The sequence below is a fragment of the Hemicordylus capensis genome, chromosome 1 (genome assembly GCF_027244095.1).
Source record: "Hemicordylus capensis ecotype Gifberg chromosome 1, rHemCap1.1.pri, whole genome shotgun sequence".
Lineage (NCBI taxonomy): Eukaryota > Metazoa > Chordata > Lepidosauria > Squamata > Cordylidae > Hemicordylus > Hemicordylus capensis.
Window position 1 is genome coordinate 204,376,970 of NC_069657.1, and position 20,310 is coordinate 204,397,279.

Genomic DNA, 20,310 nt, shown 5'->3' on the forward strand with positions numbered 1-20,310 from the left:
TAAATCTGAATAGATAGAACTGCATCTACTAGTGTCTACCCAGAGTATAAAGAAATAAGTATCTTGATGTCAAGATCTATGTTTCACCTTTACTTTTTAATAGTCTTCACAGTCGCCTTGTCCAGGGCTAATCAAACATTTTGCATGGAGTCCAGATCTTGTTTTGGGAGTTGAGAGAGCCGGGTATCAAAGCTCTACCCATATTACTCTTAATTAGAATTTCATTCTTTACCCATAGCTTTCTGTATGTGTTCTGTGAATTGCTTGTGAGGATCAAAGTGAGAAGCTCATCAGTGATGCACTGTTTGCCCGTCTCCAGTATGCTAGGAAAGGTGTGCTTAAGAGCCTCCAAGATCCTTCCAGCTGAATGCAGAAAGTCTGGCATGTTTTAAAAAGCATTTCTTAATAGAAATTTTTAAATAAACCATTTGACAACTGCATATGATGGTAGTAACATTTCTTCATAGAAAAGGATGGGGAAGAGACAGGCTTCCTTCCTTCCTCTAGCTTGATGAGAGCACAAAAACCTCCCCCACCTTTTAAAATACCACACTGAAGTGGGTTTTCTTATTACAGCAGTTTGAGGCAAGCTACGCCTTTCTAGTGACATTATCCAGAATCTTATCTGTTTGGGTTACAACATTTTATTACTTAACACATACTGTCATAACTTCCAGAGTCTGGCAGGCTTTAAAACAAATATTGTTCCTAAAGATCCTGCTGGCTTCAGTGTTTCATTTCTTTGATATTCTTGTTTGTCACTAATGGAATTCAAGCGCACACCACACTGAACAAGAGGAAGGGGGCAAGGCAAGGGAGCCTTTAGACTCCAACAATGTATCTGAGTGATGTATTTTTAGTGCCAGCATTGATCTTCATTTCCAAAAGCAACCCCCCCCCACTAAAAACAATAGAGATTTAATTCGAAATGGTTCAATGGCTCTGACATGGCATTTGTCTTTTGACATGGTTTGTTTGTGTATGCAGGCTGACTGCATCCTAATGGCCTGTGCAGCTGGTGCATGACAGCTTATTCACACAGATGTCTATCTCTCCAGGTTAGCAAACATGACGAGCGGTCGTGACTCTGTTTGGCATTACTGTGGATTTTTTCATCTTATCAGAGAACTAGAAAAGAACCTAGTGAACTCAAAATTAATCTCATCCCCCCACCCCGTTACCTGGCCCTGTGTATTAGGAGTATGTGAAGCTTCAGAGGTCTCGTCAACCCTGAAGTGAATATTGGACCTGGTTTGACCTAAAGCAAAGTGCCATTGCATGTTGCTGCAAGGATGCTCATGGGTGCAAGTCACTTCACGAGTGTCACACCCATCCTGTGGCAGCTTCATTTGGTTATTGGTTTGCTTCCAGGCTAGATTCAAGGTGCTGGTCAAAACCTTTAAAGTGCTACATGGCTTGGGGCTGGGATACCTGTCGGATTGCATTCACCCATATGAACCTGCCAGGGTCCTCCATTCATAATCTCAGGCCCTGCTCATGGCCCTGCCACTAACGAGATCCAGTTGGCGGGGACTAGAGACAGGGCCTTTTTGGTTGTGGCCGCTCAGCTTTGGAAAGCCCTCCCTGAAGAGCTTCGCCATGCTCCCTCCCTCTGCTGAAATCAGAGGTGTTCTTCTGCAAATACACCAGTACACTAGAGTAACTGGAAGATCTACCACATCTCTGTCAGTGTCCGTTGCTGAAATCAGGAGCTGGAAGAAGCTGTCCTCTAAGGCCTTTTAGGTCTTCCCAGCATGCTTTGCACTGCCAGTAGATTGGAAAAACCTCATTACATCAGCACCTGCCCTCTGATTGGGCACGAAGGAGCAGGAAGTGGGCCCAGCCTTGCTGAAGTGGCTACAAGTATAGGATCATAGTGTGCTTTGCAGAGTGGCACATCCATGGATGGCAGCCCCTGTAGCCACAGCTCTCTATTGTGTCCAAGCCTACTAGTTTCCAGTAGTTGCTAGAACAGGTAAATGGATCCACACAATAAGAAAGGCAAGGTAGACGAGTTCTCTCCTCCTCCTTCTGTGCAGGTTACATAAGCTGGAATACCCTGCTTTGAGCAACCTGGGTTGCAGGATTTTCATGCGTTCACACAACTGTGCAAACCAGGGTAAAAGGCCTCCTGATATTGATGGTTGTGTGAACAGGGCTTTTGTGTGTTTGGAATGATTTTCTCTTCAATCAGGGTTAGTAGAATAAAGCAAGTTTATGTTTTAATCTTTTAGAGGAAAACCACTTTAAAGAAAATTGGGGAGAGGGAGAGGGAGTCAGTCTTTAGGCATTTGACATTTTACTGAGATCCTCTTTAATATTACAAAAGAAAAATATTTGTGCTTGGAAGCAGTTAAACCAATAATACTTGTCTGTGTCCTTAAGCACTTAAGTATTCCAGAAAATATTAAGGACTATTCACTCGTTTCTCAGTAAATATTGAACAAATAAATGGAACACAGTGAAGGTTGAGTCCCGTATTTGATCTAAGATGTACATGTACAGCTCCATTTGAGACTGAATAACCCCACAGCACTTGTCGCAAAAACAGAGATATTTGATCTAGTATCTTGCCCAAACAGAGATTTGTGTTGAACTGGATATGGATGAGGATTGTGTGTTGTGGTTGCCTAGCAATCACAACCAGATTATTTCTCCATGTCCCAACATTGCAACTTGTCTGGGGCAGACTCGGATGGAAGCAGGTTGGAGCACACTGCTTTCTTGCAGGGCTTACACCCTGAATAAATTGGAAATTGGCCCCGTTGCCAGATGAGGGTGATAATAATGGTTACAAAGAAAGATGTTGACTTTAAAATATGTTACTAATTTTAACCTTATGAAATGATAGCAGCCCAATGATAGCAGATAATTGGGATGGAGTGGAGGTTCATTAGGCAACAGCTTAATAGCAGGAAGGATTACACAGGACTCCATAGTTTGAGGGATAATTCATGCACAGACACCTTTAGACTTTTTCTGTAGAATCAATAATATGTTTTCAGAGCTTGACTTTGTGTTGCATCTTTCAGAAGGTAAAGATAACTAACAATTTTTCAGCCAGAATAATTCTCCCTCAAGACAGTCCTAAGCAGTTCTGCTTCTGAGGGGGAAAGCTGTCTAATAGTCTCCACAGAAGAATATGCTGAAACTCTGTGGCGCCCTTACACTCAGGTAGCCCTACTCTGTTTCTGAAGGAGTTTGGCACAGTAAATCTCTTGGTGTTATGAACTACTGGCCTCCCAGGTGCTGATGGGCAAGATCTGGGGGAATTTCATTTTTATTTCACTGCTAACTGGGCAAAGAGGCACCCTTTTAACGTGGTGATTCTCTTTATTTAGCAGCAGTGGGAGAGTAACTGGCCCTATCCACTCCTAGCACAGTACCTCCAGTGACTGTTCCTGGTGTCTATATTATGTTTCTTTTTAGATTGTGAGCCCTTTGGGCACAGGGAGCCATTACATTACATTACATTACATTACATTACAATTTCTCTATGTGAACTGCTTTGGAAACTTTTGTTGAAAAGCGGTATATAAATATTTGTTGTTGTTATGGGAACAGTCCGGAAGGTCAGATCACTATAGTAACACTTAACAGAAGAAGTGTGCCTTAGCCCACTCTGTAGCAGTTACACAAAATTGTATTTGGTACAGTTCTTATGCTTGTATTTTAATTTTTTTTTTTAGTCAGATTTGTTTTATATTTTAGCTTAATATTTTAATTGTGTCATTTTTATAGTCTTGTTTTTAATTTTTGTGTGAACTGCCTTGGGATTGTTTTAATGAAAGGTGGAATACAAATTTAACAATTAAATAAATAAATGAAGGAAGGAAGGAAGGAAGAGCCCTACCTCTTAACATTCACTCTTGAAGCTTTAGGGCTGCATGAAAAACATGAGCGCCAGCACCCCTCCTCACAAAAAGACCCAGAAAACAGAAGAAATAAAATTTGCACTTGTGAGAGTGCACTTGTGTGGTTAGAGCAGGGACTCCTGTCTTTGTTGCTAATTTTTGTTTGTTCAGCATGGTCAGCCATAGGGTCAGGTCTTGTGCACCAGGGATATACTGAACCATTTTTTGTGGGTCCATACTTGTACATATTATTATTATTATTTCTTGTTTACACAGTCAGACAGGTGTTATTGACTGGTTTGTTTTATCCAGACATCAAGTCCTTCCCAAGGACCTGGGATGGCTGAATTTTATTGTCAATTTTGTTGCTGTTGTTATTGATATCGTCGCAGAATATAGGCTGTTCCTAGTAAAGCTGCTTTTTGTAATTGGCTGGTGGTGATTTCTGTGGCCCCTATGGTGTTGAGGTGCTCTTCAAGTTGTTTTGGAATTGCACCTGGGGCACCAATTACCACTAGGATTATTTTGGTTTTTTTCTGCCACAGCCTTTCAATTTCAATTTGTAGATCTTTGTATTTTGTTATTTTTTCTATTTCATTTTCTTCTATTCTGCTATCCCCTGGCATTGCTATGTCGATGATGATGATGATGATGATGATGAACAACACATTTCCGTATATGAATGGGGAGAGTGTTAGTATTGCAACACACACATATACAAGCTTGTTTGGCATCAATAGAATGATCTGAGCATGAAACATGAAATAAGTTCCACACAAATCCATGGCTTACACCAAAGAAAGCATCATTTTAAAAAAACACCAAACCCGCCCCCCACAATGCAGCCATCAAAACGAAATGAAAAGGGCAAGCCACCGTACAAGTAGGAAGAAATGCACTGGCTGAGGATCTCATTGGCTCAAGACCTCATCCTGTTATGAGGTACAGTCAGAGTGTGTTAAGTGCCTCAGGAAGAAGATGCTGGGGGCAATGAAAATACAATGACAAAGTTGTCAATGAACTTATTATTCCTATTTCTTTATGTAAATGATAAGAGACAAAGATATGTTAAAAGCGCCATTTGATTTTTCACCCCACATAGCAAATTGTCTCAGCCTGCCTATGGGGGTTATTTAGAAAAAGAGCTACGGAAGTAAGTTAGACTCCAATGGACAGTCAGGGACATAAGCATACTTTAATATTTTCTCACATTTGGCTGCAAGATCATTTCTGTTTAAAATATGGAAGTTTATATTATAAACAGGAAAAGTGAACTATATGGTTCCTCTTCCCTCCCCCTCCCCCCACCTTAACAAAATGCTGAAGTTAAAGGGATCCAATTACCTTTGGTTTTATAAGCCAAACAAATAGATGTCCTCTCCTCAAGCAGACTTTTAAAAATGTATACGTTTCTGAAAGGAAACACCTGCTGCAATCTTGACTCTGTTTTTAGCTCGTAGCAGGCATAAGGGAGAGTACACACTACACAGTCATGAAAAGCTGACAAGGCCACAAGAAGAAAGCTAGATTCATCCTCCTGATTTTCCAGCCTCCCATAAAATGCCGCTTCAATTTCTTACATTCCTTCCCCCATTAAGAATTATGAAGGAAATAACGTCTGTGCTTCCCTGCTAAATCATCTCAGTACTAAACCAAACCCATAGTTGTTCATAATAATAGAGATTTAATTGACAGTGTATGGTCCTTCTATCGTGCTCAGATCTGCTGCCTGAACCACTGTACCCCTCAAGCTCTTACCCAATAGCACTCACCATGTGGATGGCACTCACACATTTGGATGGAAGTTCTTTTGTGAAGTGTGCTCAGGAGCATGATATTAAGGTCAAGTATCATTAAAAAATACTGGAGATTTGGTGTGCCACAAGTATTCTCTTCAGTGGATGAGGGGAAAAGATGGGATTTTTGCTTTTCTGAGTTGGACATTTATACTGCTTTCTTGTTCAAACCTAAGCATTCATTTATTTGTACTTTTGTTTCAAACCTATAGAGAGCATTCTTTGCAAACAGAAAGGAATTAGAACTGTGCACAATCACAAATTTTGGATTATATCAGATATAAATCTGATCTGATCCTAAGACATGGATTTCTGAATTTTGCTATCATTTTCAGTATCAAATTTCCATTTGTTTTTTGTTAAAATCCCCATAGAGGTAGATGTGTGTGTGTGTAATCGGGAGTGGGGGGTGGGGAGGCTGGGTAGGGAGCTATGGAATTTGGCACACAAGTAGGTAAGGATGGCAGGGTTAGGGTTACTTAATTTTAATTAAGTCTGTTGACCTGTTGATTTTAGTGGATTTCTTAAAGTAACCCAGAAATTGTACTCACAGAAAAAAGTGATGCAACATCTAAGAATCACAGGGATGGTTATGTAACATACCCGAATTACAGGGGAAATGATGTCACAACTGAGGATCACAGGGGAAGTGATGTAACATCCAAGAACCTACCATTTGATTTGTATATTGGTAATCAAATAATCAATTAAATAATTAGCTAAATGGATGGGCAGGCAGGCAAGCATATAGATGCCACAAGATGGTAATTTTTCCCCCCAGTCACAATTGGGGAGGGAGGACTCCACATTTGTATTTCCACTACCACTTTGTGCTCCAAAATTCTGACATTTCCCCCTAAATCCCCAAAATAGATTTGGATAATTCTAATCCAAAATAGACTTCCCTATTTTGAATTGGAATTATCACCAATATCCTCTGAAATGCTTGATATTGGACCATTTCCAAAATTCAATATCCAAAAGTGCACAGGCCTGAAAGGAATACTGTTTTGACAATTAGTACAAAGCAATAAGCCACTGGTTGTTAGTGGATTTTCTCTGTGTGATAATTTTTGGTCCAATGTCTTTCTTTTGGCTATACCACTACAGCTGGCAAATATTTGGGGCTGCTAATTCATATCACCCTGTCCTCAAATCCTTGTTCAGGGTTAAACGCTCACATCATGCAAGGCCTTCATATTATCTTATGGTCGCCAGCTGGGTGGTCTTAAAAGCGGTTTGTGGTGTTTTTTTCTCTTTGGAGGCATTTTTTAGACGAACTGTAACTACTGGATAATTTTAAATATGCCTGACTTTGCATATGTTAATATTTTGAAGTCAGCAGAAGATGGTAACTCTTCTGTGTATAAAAATATGTTAAATTTATATATATATATATATATATATATATATATATATATATATATATAGACTCAAGTAGGTGGATGGTTATTTCTTCACAGCAACACTTTAAGGTGCTGAGATCGTTGAGTGTGATTAGTATGCCTTGCATATCTAGGAACATAGGAAACTGCCATATACTGAGTCAGACCATTGGTCTATCTAGCTCACTATTGTCTTCACAGACTGGCAGTGGCTTCTCCAAGGTTGCAGGCAGGAATCTCTCTCAGCCCTATCTTGGAGAAGCCAGGGAGGGAACTTGAAACCTTCTGCTCTTCCCAGAGCGGCTTCATCCCCTGAGGGGAATATCTTGCATTGCTCACACATCAAGTCTCCCTTTCATATGCAACCAGGGCAGACCCTGCTTAGCTATGGGGACAAGTCATGCTTGCTACCACAAGACCAGCTCTCTTCCCTTGATGTTATCAGCACACTGAGCAAACTGTTGCCATATGATGAACATAGAACCTTCATCCCAACCTTCAAGTTTTTGCCAGAATTCTCATATGGAGGAAAAGTCACACTGCACCTACCTCCTGCACATTATATTCTATTCTTTCTCAAAGCAGCATCATAAGCCACTCAGAATAGTGTCTTGTCTTGGAGGAACATGGCTGCTATGTTCCTTCTCCCCTTAGGCAGCAGTGGAGCCCATGGATATCCACAGTGCTCACCCATAAAGTATTTTGAAGGGCTGCAGCATTTTCCTCCTATACTCTCTTCTCTCCCTCTTGCAACCCCTCTCCCCTCCCTCAGGAGCTCTCAGTCTACACAGCAGTCACTTGTGGCTAAGGAAACAACAGCAGTTGAGCAGAAACCCTCCCTCACCAGCTACTCTCTCTCTTTAGGAACATAGGAAGCTGCCTTATATTGAGTCAGACCATTGGTCCATCTAGCTCAGTATTGGCTACACAGACTGAGGGTAGCTTCTCCAAGGCTGCAGGCAGGAGTTTCTCTCAGCCCTGTCTGGAGTGCCAGGGAGGGAACTTGGAACCGTCTGCATGCAGATGCGCTTCCCAGAGTGGCCCCATTTCCTAAGGGGCATATCTTACAGTGCTCACACATGTTTTCAATTCAAATGCAAACCAGGGCAGACCCTGCTTAGCAAAGGGGACAATTCATGCTTGCTACCACAAGACCAGATCTTTCCCCTTTCTTGCTTGGGACTTCCTGGCCAGACCAGGAACTGCTACCAAGCTGACCTCCTAATGAAGAGTTAAAGCCAAAGTTTAAGCAACATTGAGTGACCCTGCATGGTCACATATTTGTGTATAAAAATGCAAAAGGCCTCCATGATCATTCAGAGCATTTTATGTATATAAATTTTGTATATAAGCATTGATTCTCTCTCATCTGGTAACACAGAAAGTGAAGGCCTGTTCACAGAATCGCTTGGGGCTGGTCTGGAGGGCAGAGGAGATCCTACCTTGGTTGCAGCACACAAGCAGAAACAGTCAAGCCAGACATTGTTAAAATCTGGAGCTGCAAGTGTAGGAAGTCCTCTAGGCCTTCCGAGCATGCTTTGCACTGCCAGTAGACTGGCAAGCCTCATGGCATCATCAGCTGCCCTCTGACTGACCATGAGGAGCAGGAGGTAGAATCAGCCCTGCTGAAGCCGCTCAGGCAAAAGGATCACAGAGTTTCCTTTGCAGAGTGGCACATCCCTGTTCAGTAGTCTCTGTAGCCACAACTCTCTATTGTTTCCAGGGTATAAAAGGTGAGTGGATTCACACAACCAGAAGAGCAAGGTAGGAGGGCTCTCTTTTTGTCCTCTCTTGGTTAAGAGAAGAGTAGAGAATCTAGGAAACCTGGGCTGGAGAGATTTTTGTGAGTTGACACAATATTGGGAGCACACACAGCTCCCAAACCTGGGTAGAAGACAGTTTTTGTTTGTGTGAATGACCTCAATATGTGAGTAGCCTAGCTTTTAACAAGCTTTTGATGATAGTGTGAACCGGCCCCGAGTATGATATTCAGCTTGTGATCTAGTGAATCCCTCTTCCACTCTCACCCCACCCCAACTGCCAAAACAATTTAGGGTTCAAAATGTACACACACACCTGCATAGTACTGAACTAGAAGTCCTCAGCTCTTGCCTGTGGGCTTCCCAGAGGCATCTGGTGGGCCACTGTGTGAAACAGGATGGTGGACAAGATAGGCCTTCTTGGGCCTGATTCAGCAGGGCCTTTGTTACGTTCTTATGACCACAGAGCACATAGTGGTGTTTTGTTGAAGGCATTTGCTTTGGTGGCTTTACAGATCATTCAAGAAGCTCTTCCAAAGAGTGATATATTCTAACTTCAGTGCAAATTGTGATGAGAAATAAAATGAGAAATCCACATGATGTACCAGACCATAGCATAATGTTCTCAGTACCATTGGTGGTAATTGGTGAATAAACAGTGGCTGATATGCTAAGTTACTAAATGATGTCCTATAGAAATTAAGTAGTCCTTCAGAGCAACTCCTAAGGAGTAGTATTGAGGAAGTCTGGGTGCCAACCCCCACCCCACCCCCACACCCCTGCCCACCTCTCCCTCAATTAGACTAAAGGGAGTTTGGAAAAGAATAATGGATTGCCACAGATTGCCAGCAGATGGTGCTAAGAATATTACACCGCATCCCTCTACATCATCTGGATTTTGTTGTTTTATTTATCATAGTGATTTGTGCTGAAGTTGGAATATATCACCACCTAGAAGAGTCCAAGGTAGATTCACATGGGCAGATTGTGTATCATAGTGTGGTGACCTTTGCAGAGACAAGGAGATCCCTATGGCATTAACTTGCCTGAAGTGGTCTTTAAACTGAATTTTTAACCTGGTCTGTGATTGTTACCGGTTTAGCTAATGACACTTTAGTCCAAAACAATTTTGAATTGGAGGTGATAAACTGACTTTCCTCTAGCTAAGTGTACACTGTGACCCTTTTCAGTTTAGATCTAGCTTTATACTTCCTCAAAACTCAGTTTTGCATGTTTATTTATTGTTAAATTTATATACCACCTTTCATTAAAGCAATCCCAAGGCGGTTTACAGCAAAAATTTAAACACAAGATGGTAAAAAAGACACAATTAAAATATTAAGTGGGGAAAAATATTAAACAAATCTGATTAAAAATTTAAAACAAAAGCATAAAGGCAATACAGACTATAAAGAGCAGCAGCAGAGAATCAAATAAATGCCTGGGCAAAAAGCCAAGATTTTACACTTTTTCTAAAAGCTGCGATGGAGACTGAGGAGTGAATAGCCACTGGGAGAGCATTCCAGAGTCTGGGGGCAGCAACAGAGAAGGCACGACAACCGAGCCTCCCTCATTGTTGGCACCCGGAACAGAGCCCCCTCAGATGACCTTGTTGAGCGGGCAGCAACCCTTGGGAGCAAGTGGTCCCTTAGGTATCCTGGGCCCAAACCGTTAAAGGCTTTAAAGGTCAAAACCAGCACCTTGAATTGGACCCGGAAACAAACTGGTAGCCAGTGCAGCTATTTCAAAATGGGTGTATCAGATTAAATTAAAGATACAGTGTGCACATATGAAACTGCTTTCTGCCTTTTTATGTGACCATCAACAGTGGGAGAGATGCTCAAAAACCCTGTAAATGGCATGTATGAAACTGATTAATCCATCCATCCATCCATCCATCCATCCATCCATCCAAAGAAAAGGCAAAGACAAAGATCCATGTGACCACATGACATTTTAATAAATGGTATGTCCCATTGGATATTGCATTTTCCATCAACCTGGGGTGGAACAGGCTGGGGCAGAGGAGCATGCCATCCCATTAGTTGCATGCATGACACTGACTGGGGAAAGAGGTTGGCTTCTTGCTCAATCAAGGTATGCCCTTGGGCAGGACAAGGGTAGAATTGAAATTCCTCTGTTCTCACCGCTGTGCAAGTCACCCTCCACCTTGAAAATTGTAGAAATAAATAACATCTCTGTTATAGTTTAAGTTAGATAGCTACTTTCATAACATTAGCAGGTGAGAATCAGGTTTTTTTTGTTTTGTTTGTTTTTAAACATTTATATTCCACTCTTCAAGGAGCCCTGAGCAGTGTACATAGTTAAGTTTCTCATCACAACAACCCTGTGAAGTAGATTAGACTGAGAGAGAAGTGACTGGCCCAGAGTCACCCAGCTAGTATAATGGCTGAATGGGGATTTGAACTCGGGTCACCCCGGTCCTAGTCCAGCACTCTAACCACTACACCACGCTGGCTCTTTGGAGTTTCCAGAAAGATAACTTTTAAATTAGACCTGTAGTTTTTAATTTTTTTAAGGTTTTAATTTCTGTTTTAATTAGTTTGTGTTGCTGTAAACTACCCAGAGATGGAAGTTTGGGGCGGTGTACAAATATAATAAATAAATATTAAGAATATTTGTATACCACTACTCAACCAAAAAAAAAAAAAAAGAGTCTCAAAGCCTTTTTACATGGAATAAGATAGTTCCCTGTCCCAAGTGGGGCACAATCTATAAAGAAAAACACAAGATGCATACCAGCAACTATCACTGGAGAAATGCTGTGCTGGAGTTGGATATGGACAGTTGCTCTTTTCCTTGTTCTGAATCCTTCCAAAAGTATGGGACAAACAATTGGCTATAGTAGAACCTAAAGGCAAATCTTGTTACCACTGTGTGCCCCTTGCAGTCTTGCAATACTTCTGTGACCTTTTGTCCGGACAATCCATCAAGCTCTTACCAGAACAACCCCTGCTGCGAAAGGGAAGGGAGGAGCACAACAGCACTGTGAAGAGCAAATTCCAACTTCCATGCACTGCTCTTACACAGCTCTCATTCTGATGTAGTTTTAGATCAGAAAGTCCCTCCTTTGAATCTTGCCTTAGGCAAACCACTGCCAGTTTTCGCTCTCCCCACGCCCCCATCCCTGTGTGCAATATGGAGATAGGAACACTGGCTGACATCCAGACTACCGTGTGTGTCCCACAAGGATGAGGTGTGCCAGCTCCAGGGCAAGCATTCAGCCGAGGGAGCAAGGCTAAGTCTACAAGCAGAGGTCACAGCTGAAGGGTCAGAGAAGAGAGTGTAAACTGAAGTTATCAAACCAGGATCCAGAGACAAGGAGTCAGGTCTACATACTGAGGATAAACATTAGCCAGGGTAAGCAAGCCAAGGTCTAAGCCAAAGAGTCAGGCCTATACAGGGACAAGGCAAAACCAGGCCAGGCATTTTCACCACAGTGCGACTTCAGCAGTGGTCTGTTGCACACTGAGCCCTCTTGAAGGGGAAGTTGACCCATGTACCCTGACCCCACCCTTGCCCTAGAGTGCTGGAGGGCTTTAAAGGTCCCACACTTGGTTATGCAGTCATTGGCTGTTGTATAACTCAGCAACCAGTGATTGGGCTGATGTGGTTGCAATTTGAGCCTCCAAATGGAGGAGGAGGAGGATAAAAGAGTGTCCTCAAGTTGAGCTGGGAGGCCAGGGAACATGTGCACGGAATGGGATTCACATTCCGTTCCGAGCTCAGAACAAAACACAAATGCCTGAAACATTCTGTCAGAACAACCAGTCATGCCTGTTGTTCCGATGGAACGAGCTCAGAATATTTCGAGTGTTCCGAGCCGAGCCGTTCCATTTTGGAAGCGTGCTTTTCCCTTGCTGACTGGTTTTGGCACTGGCTTCCGATCGGTTTGTGGTCTCCTTGCTTCTTGATTGGCTTGTTATCTTACAAAGCAAGTTGATTTGTATTGTAACAAGACAACCAAGAAGCAAGGAGATTGCAAACAGGGACACAGCTAGGGGAGAGGGAACGCGTGTTCACCCCCTCCCCAGCAGCTCCTCAGAGTGAGGGAGATAATGAAGAAAATATGGAGGGGTGGGGCTGGGGGGAGGGTTCTTTGTACCCATACACTCAATTATAGCTACACCCCTGATTGCAAGCCAATCAGAAGCCAGTGCCAAAACCACTCAGCAAGGGGGAAACACGCTTCCAACATGGCGCTCAGAACACTCCAAACCTTCCAAATCAGAATGGGCTTGTTCCGCTCTGAGCTCAAAACAGGCCATTCATTTGAAGAGTGTTCGATTTCAAGCTCGAGACCCTCAGAATGGCCTGGTTTGACTTGGAATGTTTTGTGCTCAAAATATTCTGCACATCCCTAGTACTTTGAACACTCATAGCACTATATTAATGCTTTCAAAAAAATTATGGATATTTAATACTTAGTATTTTAAAATAATAAAATAGTATTCTTAATCCTTTAAATGGGCTTGCTTATGCTGTAGAAGTTATTGGAAATACATCCAAAGAGATATAACATTCAGAAGCCAGCATGATATTTGAATATTGAACATAAGCAATTGCCTGTGGCTGGGGATGATGGGAGTTGTAGTCTAACAACATATGGGGAGACCCAATCTTGGGAACCCCTGTCTTATGCTGAATCACATCATTGGTCTGCCTAGGTCAGTATGCTCTACACTGACTGACAGCAGCTCCCCAGCTTTTTAGGCAGGAATCTTTCCCAGCTCTACCTGGGCGTTTCTCACACAGGGCTCTTAGCTTACATCTCCTCCAGAATTGGTGTGTGTGTATGTTCACATATCAGCCAGATTTACCCCAAAGTGCCTGCGAGCAATTGGGGAGCATTTCACACACAATTCGGGTTTTTCATTATACGTTAGAGAGTAGCCCAATTTATATCCAGGGTAAAACATCCACTTCTTGTGTCGGATTTTTTGGGCAACTTTGAACTTGCAGTAAACCCTCTCAGTAAACTCATGGTGAAGCCTGTTGTGTGAAAACTGCCCTGGAGATCCTGGGAATTGAGCCTGCAGCCTTCTGCATGTAAAACAGGTACCACTGAGCTATGACCCCATCCTTGAATCTCCCTCTTCTTCAAGCCCCTTCTTTGTTCCAAGTGACTGCAGCAGGTTTTTCTCTGGCTTTTACTAGATGGATTAACTGTTTGGCAATGGCTTCGTGTACAATTGATGTATTTTGTAGCTTCAGGGGAAGGAAAATCAAGGCCACCTCGATATCAGTTCAGGTATAATAATTCATTTTTTAGAAGGCTACAGTCCATTAATAGTAGGGACACATCTTGGAATGTTTCCCCAGGTGGCAGCTTCACAGGTACTGGGTGAGTTACAGTTAGTTAATGATTAAAATGAATTTGCATCACTCCAGGGGAAAACACACACAAGAATATTGTTTCTATGGACTACTCTTTTCTGTTTTATGAAAATGGCTTTCTATTTGCATGCCCTTGTTTGGTTGCTCCTACTGTCTAATCTTTTGTTTGGGCTAGAATTCTTCCTCTCCCTTACTCTCTTCATTTGGATGAATATGAATTGTTGGTAATAAAGGTGGCAGGCAAACCGAATGTTATGTGCTGTTTTTACATCCCTTTGAAAGAGGGTATTGAGGCACCTGTCATGACAGGATAATATATTTCCAGCTCTTCATCAGTTGTAGAATTTGATCCTATTGTCACACAGGGCAGTTAAAGTCCACTCTGTTTTGACCAAGAATTTGTTCCTAGGAGTTTGAGCTTCAAAGGCAGTTGGACAAGGGTGCTAGTGAAATTATTCCCTTGAGTACCATTAACTCAAGAAATTGGGACATCAGACATATGATTAAATTGTACCGTAATCCTACCAGGGAAAAGGAAGGAAGCCGGACTTTTGTTTAGGTAACCAAGAAACAGAATGTTTGCCCTTGAGTACAGCATTGTGAGCCACTATTACAAGCTGTTTGAGCTATTTCAGTATTAGTCACTGTCAGGATGACTTTTAGAGGCTGATACTGTAATATGTGGAGTCAGCATAGCCTGGAGGATAAATACAGTAAGTTAATGGATTCCAGGCTTGGTTTTGACACAGACATACCATATGGCCCTAGGGAAAGTCACTTAACCTTTCTGTCTTTCCTTCCCCATCTGGAAAATAAATTGGTTTCATCATCACATTGACTTTGAAGGAAAGTAGCCTATGATCAAAACAGTCAAAAAGCAACATATTGCTGCTGAATTACTCATCAGCAGCACCCAAGGCTTTTTACAGTTAAGGGCATGCTGGTATGACACAATGGGAGGAATAGTGGTAAACCATCGATACAGCTAGAGGAGAGTGATACCAGGTTGAGGAAAATGAGAAGTTGAAAAGAAAAAAATCTGTAGCATCATGTTCATTATTCTTTGCAGTACCAGTGCATGTTTCAACCAGCACAAATGGACATAAGCAGGAGCATAAGGAGGCTGGCGGCGGCCCATGTGCGGCCGTCATAGCGTCCCCCTGGCCCCGCCCCCGCATCTGACATCAGACGCATGGGGCCTGCTAGCCATGGCCGCATCTGACGTCAGGTGCGGGGGACGTGATCTCCTTCCCAAACGGGGCCGTGCAGCCCTGTTTGGAAGGCAGATCAGCCCACACTGCGTTGGGCCTTAAAGGCAGGGTGAGCCATTCCGGCCACACTGCCAATGCAGTGTGGGCCAATTTCTCTCCTAAACGGGGCTGTGTGGCCCTGTTTGTGAGGGAGATTGAGTGGCCCTGCTGCATTGGCAGCAAGAGCAGAAGTGGCTCTCCCTGCCTTTAAGGCAGGGAGAGTTACTCTGGCCACACTGCCCAATGCAGCGTGGGCCTATTTCAACTGCAAATGGGGCCATGCAACACTGCTTGGGACCAAAATAATGCCTCGCGTCTGACGTCAGATGTGGGAGGTTGTCTGGGGATGTGCTCGTAGCCCCTGATTGGTGGTGGCCTAGGTTCTTTGAACCAGTTTGCCCAACGGTGGCTCCACCCCTGGACAGAAGACCAAGTATTTAATCCAGAAGGTTAAGTCTCTGCCCTTGATCTTAGAGGTAGCTTGGTTGCTCAAATGATATGTTTATTTAGGAGGATTTCCTTCCCAAAGCTGAACCCTATTCTGTTATGGCTGCTTCACTCTTTGCCACTCAAGTGTCACTTAAGTACAGTTCAGCATACCTACATCACGTGGAGGGTTTCCACATCACCAGTGGATGTCCCTGGCAGCTACTTCTGGTGGTTCAGAGACCTTCTGTTAGGGGTATATACAAACCAAAAATTGTGGTTCGGCTCAAATTTGAATCAAGTTTAAGCCCAACCATGTGCTGCTGAACCAATTCAGCTGAACCAATTGGCTGATCCCATCCATTTGACCAAACCAGTTCAGTGGTTTGAGCAGCTAATACTTGTACAGGGGAATACAGTGAGGATTCCTCTTTACAAGTCAAGGGGTGGGTTCCTGTAAATGCTAAGGGGCAGCCCAGCAGCGAGAGAGGTAGTAAGTTCTTACCCGGCCAGCATGGGGTTTTTGTCCCTTACAAAAACTTGGGTCTCTCTTTGAGTATGTAATGATCAGCCTCTGATCAGCCCCTACCCTTCCCTAAAGAGTGAACTAGAAGTGAACCCTGTCCTGACTGACAGGCTGGTGACCTCCAGGGATCAGCCTATCAGCACCAGCTGGGTGGAACCTAGAGGGCCATGAGGCAGGAAGAGAGGGTTTTCTTTGTTCAATTGAAGCTAGGCTGGGCTTGCAGCCGGATATGTGGCCAGAGAAATGGCTGTAGAAAGAAGGACTGCAGTTCTTGGAAAATAAGACTGCAAGGGCTTTAATTCTCTCCTGGAATTTGAGTTGAGTTCAAGCGGGGAGGAGGCCAGGGCTTTTGGCTTCTGGAAGTTTAGTCTAGGGAACAGTTTGTCAGTCAGTTTGTGATAGACTTTTATTTTCCTTTCGTGTGCTCTGTATATCCTTGCAACTGGTCTAGGACTGTGTGCCTGTAACGTAACTAAGCTAAGAAGCAATAGCCTGTGTCCATCCATCCAGGGCACTGCAAAAGTCTCTGTAAACTTTTAAGGGTGCTTTTGTATTTTCTTACATCCATATTCTTTGCAACTGGGTAACCACAATTTTTAAAGAGTGCCACTCCGATATCAGCTGGAGTGCTTTTTGAAGTATTCTTGCAGTTACTAGGTGTGTCTTATTCTACCTATATTTTAAAGCTTAGAGAGCCTCAGACGGAAACTGTCTGTAGTATTTGGGATAAAGTTTATTTTTCTTTTTTTGTTTCAATAAGCCCCTTGAATGGATTTTTAACTCAGGAAAGTGGGGCTGGAAAGGCTATTTTGTCTCTGGTGCAGAACATGTCTCAATTTGACCGTTCATCAGCTACCAAGTTTTCTCACCATGTGTAAGCTTACACATGGAAGGTTTTTGTACTTTTCTAATAGAAAGGGAGGGAGAGTTTTCCCTCGAATCCCACCCAAGTCTGGGTGTGTGTGTGTTAAACTATGTTAATAACTGGGTGTTGTTGTCATCAAATAATCTACTAAGTACAGGAAAGTTTTGGGGAGTAGCCTAGCCTTTGTTCAGAAAGCATGGGGAAGATTGAGCATTTTTCATCCCTTCACGTGGGCTTGCTCTGAGACAAAGGCTGGGTTAAATCTGCTACAGAGTGAATTCTCCAGAAGTAGTAGAGGTGGCTGCAAACAAAAAGATTGGACTTTTGGTGCATGTGGATTCGTATTACTTTTTGAAGGCCATCTTCCCCTTGAGAAAGACCGAAGTCGAAACGGAGGTCACTGGGTGACGGTCGTGAATGTATCGACTCAGTTGTTTTGTATTGCATCACTCTCCACACTATGGACATCAACCCTCCAGTGCTATATATTTGGTTTTATTGATATGATTTTCAATCATTTTTGTTTGGTCTTCTCTGAGATTGTATATACTTTCAGTTATAGAACTACACTGGATTAAGTTGTTGCTTACTTGTCATTATATTATATTATATTATATTTATTTATTTACTTACTTACACTCATGTCCCGCTTTTCCTCTGAGGAGCTCAGAGCGGTGTACATGGTTATTTGTATACATGGTTATATTTATTTATTTACACTATAAATATAAATATATAAATATAACCATATATTTATATATTTAATTTATATATTTATATTTATACATGGTTAGTGTATAGTTTGGTGGGGATCGTGTTGTTTCTTAATGCTTATGAATCTGCCTGCACAGCAGCAGCAGCACAGTTCCAGCCTCCACAGATGCACGGAGGCCATGTGAGCAGCCACACAATTGGCCTCCGTGCATCCGCGGAGGCTGGACCTGCGCCACAGCCACGCAGGCAGTTTTGTAAACAAAACATCACATGTGCCTGGGGGCTGTGGCAGGGGGGCAAGCGGTGGTGCTGGCAGCTGAGCCGCCCAGGTAAGAACCTTACTGCCTCTCTCGCTGCCCTCACCTGGGTGCCCGTTCGCTGCCGAACCAGCATCCCAGCTGGGCTTGGTTCTGTTCAATCGTGGACCGAGCTGCCAAACTGGCCTGGTTCAAAGTGAACTGGTTCGGTGCGGCTGCCAGTGCTGCTGCCCCCTCCCCCGGTGTCGTCCCAAGCACGTGCGATGCCTTGTTCATGAAGCTGCCCATGCAGTGGTGGTGCACGTTCGGCCTCCGTGGATGTGTGGAGACCATTTGTGTGGCATCTGCACATGCACGTACACCTTTGTGTAGCCACACAAATGTTCTCCATGCATCCGTTGAGGCCAGAACTGTGCTGTAAACAAAGCATCACACGTGCTTGGGGCTGCACTGGTGGTACAACGGGGGCGGGGGAGGCAGCACTGGCCATTGCACTGGCCAGATAAGAACCTATCTCTCTCACCATCCCTACCTGGTCACTTCTTCACTGCTGAACAGGTTCACCCAAACCAGGCTTGGTTTGGTTCAATCACGGAACAAACCGCCCCCGGTTTGGTGCAGGATTGATCCACCGAACAAGCCCAGTTTGAGGCAAACCAGTTTAGCAGTGAACAGTTCATGCACACCCCTACCCTCTGTGTAATGCAGGGGATGTCATAAGAACATAACATTAAAAAAGCCCTGCTGGATCAGGCCCAAAGGAGCCCATCTAGTTCAGCATCCTGTTTCGCACAGTGGCCCACCAGATGCTGCTGGAAGCCACAGGCAGGAGTTGAAGGCATGCCCTCTCTCCTGCTATAACTCCCCCACAACTGGTACTCAGAGGCATCCTGCCTTTAAGGCTGGAGGTGGCCTATAGCCCTCTGACTAGTAGCTGATGATAGACCTCTCCTCCATGAAGTTATCCAAACCCTTCCTAAAGCCATCCAGGTTGTTGGCTGTCACCACATCTTGTGGCAGAGAATTCCACAAGTTGATTATGCGCTGTGTGAAAAAGTACTTCAGTTTGTTGGTCCTAGTCACTATGTCAAGCCACTATTCACGTTACCTCCACAGCTAGGGCACGCTTCCACATGAAAACTGTTTCGGCTGGCCTCTGTGTTGCTGGCATGCACCATCTCTCAACAAATCTGCAATACAACCACAAGTAAATTGTAAACCGGCTGGAATGATCACAACATTCCCTGTCTGAGTTGAGTCATAGGCAGTAGGAGCTAGAGTCATCAAGTAGGGGCTAGAAAATCAAACCAGGAGTCAAGCTAGAGAACAAGCTTCAAGCTAGGAAAGTCTCTTGTTGCCTAAGCAACATCCCAGCCTGAACAGGAAGCCTTTATAGACCTTCCTGTTGAGACAGGCCAATGTCCAGCCTGGATGGATGGAGTAACTCCAGGACCGGGGGACTCCTTACAGTCTAAGGCAGGCCTGCTCAACTTAGGCCCCCCAGCTGTTTTTGGACTATAACTCCCATAATCCCCAACCACAGTAGCCAATAGCCAGGGATGATGGGAATTGTAGGCCAACATCTGCAGGAGGGCCGAAGTTGAGCAGGCCTGGTCTAAGGAGATGCTCCAACCTGTAGCCCTGGTGGTTCACTACATGGAGCAGCTGTACACTGAGCCGAGGCCTCCCATTTCTAGACCCAGCAGTTCCTGAAATCATATGATATATAATCCACAGGTCATTGTAACAATTTATTTTTTATTTTATTTATTTATTACATTTGTATACCACCCCAAACTTTCGTCTCTGGGTGGTTAACAATAGCATCAAACAAGTTAAAATATATACAAAATTATATACAAAACAATCAAGCCAGAATGGTAAATGATGGGCTAGTTTCCACCACTGGGCTTCGTATCCTACTGGTTCTGTATGTCTATGTGATGCAGACCCACCTTGGCAAATAGGGTTCTGCCTCACTTGTGTCTGCACTGCCACCAGTCCTTGCCTTGACTCTCTGGAGCTCAGTGTCTCAACAATCACACATAAGTAATAAAATACAGCAAATTGTCCAATGATGCAGTGCAAACGTGGTGTGATAACTTTCAGAAGAAATAAT

At 43.5% G+C, this 20,310-nt stretch overlaps 1 protein-coding gene and 1 long non-coding RNA gene across 3 annotated transcripts in view; one reads left to right on the plus strand and one right to left on the minus strand.

Moving 5' to 3' along the window:
• Positions 1 to 20,310, plus strand: part of ITPRID2 (ITPR interacting domain containing 2) — a 181,246-nt gene that overhangs the window by 37,860 nt on the left and 123,076 nt on the right. The gene's annotated exons all lie outside the window — the stretch shown is intronic.
• LOC128333911 (uncharacterized) lies at positions 10,733 to 19,535 on the minus strand. Its single transcript, XR_008311115.1, has 2 exons — positions 19,300 to 19,535; positions 10,733 to 10,964 (listed from the first exon to the last, which is right to left on the minus strand). It is a non-coding gene; the product is annotated as an uncharacterized LOC128333911 (long non-coding RNA).